Source organism: Vulpes lagopus, chromosome 1, assembly GCF_018345385.1.
Source record: "Vulpes lagopus strain Blue_001 chromosome 1, ASM1834538v1, whole genome shotgun sequence".
Taxonomy (NCBI): Eukaryota; Metazoa; Chordata; class Mammalia; order Carnivora; family Canidae; genus Vulpes; species Vulpes lagopus.
The window spans coordinates 29,683,984-29,686,460 of NC_054824.1; positions in this window are offsets into that span (position 1 = coordinate 29,683,984).

Genomic DNA, 2,477 nt, shown 5'->3' on the forward strand with positions numbered 1-2,477 from the left:
CCTCAAATCTCTGAATTCCTGGCAGACAGGAGTGAACATGATACAGTCTTGTTTTTTCATCAGTATAATTTTCTTTTCCATTTCAGCATGTTCATATCAATTCAATCTATGGATGTCCCAAGGGTAACAATGTAAAGTTGAACCTGGCAAGGTCAGAGAAGGTCACTCAGAGAAGGCAGTGATGTGTGTGTGTGTGTGTGTGTGTGTGTGTGTGTGTGTGTTGAAGGATATATGTGAATAACAGCAGCTAGTTGCAAGGGATGCTTTGCCTTGCTAAAGGAAAACTAAAACCCAGATTTTAGTCAATAGCTATTAAATTCTATTCAACTTATTGAGCTAGCCAATATATATTGAGCTCCTTATTTTGACTGGCATTGTTCCCTTTGTTGAGGTTAGACACAAAAGATGCTCTGACAGAGGCTGTTAATGCTCACGAGGGATCCCTGGGTGGCGCAGCGGTTTAGCGCCTGCCTTTGGCCCAGGGCGCGATCCTGGAGACCCGGGATCGAGTCCCATGTCGGGCTCCCGGTGCATGGAACCTGCTTCTCCCTCTGCCTGTGTCTCTGCCTCTCTCTCTCTCTCTCTCTCTTTCTCTGTGACTATCATAAATAAACAAAAATTTTTAAAAAATGCTCACGAAATACACATGCTTTCCTTTACATTTCCCTGACCCTCTTACTATTATTTTTAGACTATGTGACTAAGCTCTGACCAATGAGATCTGAGTAGAGAGGATGTAAACCACCTCCAGATCTGACCCCTGAATACATACTACATGACTGTCTCAGTCTCTTTTCCCTTGCTATGTGACTTTGGAGGCCACAGGTTCCAGATGGCATTACTCCAAGTAGAAACAACCTGGATTCCTGGATTTCTGCTTAGAAAAGAATGCTCTAGAGAGCTACCCAATCAGGCTAGGTTTTGAATAAGTGAAAATAAACTTTTGCTTTATTAACCTGTTGGGGTTTTAGGGTTTGTTTCTTATCACAACATAGATTATCTCAGTGGTTTTTAAAGTTAGGAATGCTCATCTTTGGGCTTACCCAGGATTTTTAAAATTAGACAACCCAAGGATAAGACACAGGTGTCTGTGTTTTAACAAATCTCCTAGGTGACTCCGATGTTACACTAAAGGTTGAGAGGCATAACTCTAAACTATCTTGTCAATATAGACATAATCGTTGATCTTAAGGTTCTCACCATGTGAGATCCTGGATCTCATAGTCTAGTAGACAGTAGCTCTTATATCCTAACCTCTTCCCTGAGGACAAGGCATTTCTTGTAGCTATTCAAAGTGATGCTATTTATTCTTTTACTATTCGCATTCCATACCATGTAGTTCGAGATGGAATCAGTGTTCAACTTGTACTCCCTTACTCACTTTCAAAGTCTTTTTCTTTGAAACCCATGCCATTCCCCCCCATCACTCTATCCTTCTCTTGGTTCATGTCATCCCTGTGTCTCTTTCATTTGTTGATAATTTTGGTATCTGAATCAATGTATTCACGTTCACCATGAATATGGATCGTTTCTATGCACATTTATACTTGTTGAAGTTTCTCCTAAGTAAAATAAATTCTTGAACCTCAGATATCCATGTAGGTTTCTAACCCATTTATTCTCTCCCCATTCACAGCTCAATTTCTTGAAGACTTACCTACCGACATTGTTCATTCTTCACTCCTTTGAAAACTATTACAGTCTAATTTATGTCCTCAACAGTCCACCAAAATAACTTTTGTGCCTTCTGTGAAGATCACCAACATCCTCTGAGTTGCCAAATTCAATGGGTAATCTTGGAATTCAATCACTGACCTGACACTGATGACCACACCCTCCTTTTAAAATAATTTATTTTCTTAGCTCTCCTAATATTCTCTTATATACTTCTATTTCGAACTTTTTAAAAAAGATTTTATTTATTTATTCATGAGAGACTCAGAGACCCAGGCAGAAGGAGAAACAGGCTCCATGCAGGGAGCCCAATGCAGGACTCGATCCTGGGTCTCCGGAATCACAGCCTGAGCTGAAGGGCAGATGCTCAACTGCTGAGCCACCCAGGCATCCCCTATTTCTATCTTATATTTTCTAGCCAACTCTTCTGTGTCCTTTATTCGTAATCATCTCCCTCAAAGTGGAGTCCTGGACTTGCTCTCCATACCCCATTTTTTCTTGTACTGCTATTCTTTCCCTAAGGAATCTCAGCTAGAACTATAGTTCAATTACTGTGGATGCCCAGATGACATCTTCGGGTAAGACCTCCCCTCTAAGTACAGGTCTTAATATCCACTGCCCACTGACTTTTCTTGGGTATCTCAAACATACCTTAAATTCAGCTTATCCAATTTAGATCTTTAGATCTTGCCATATACTCTCCTGGTCATCTTTTAGTATTTCTTATCTCATGATTCTCTCATCAGTCTATTTGTTTAAGGCAGAAAGCATAAGTTATCCTGGATTTGGACTTTTCCTTCACT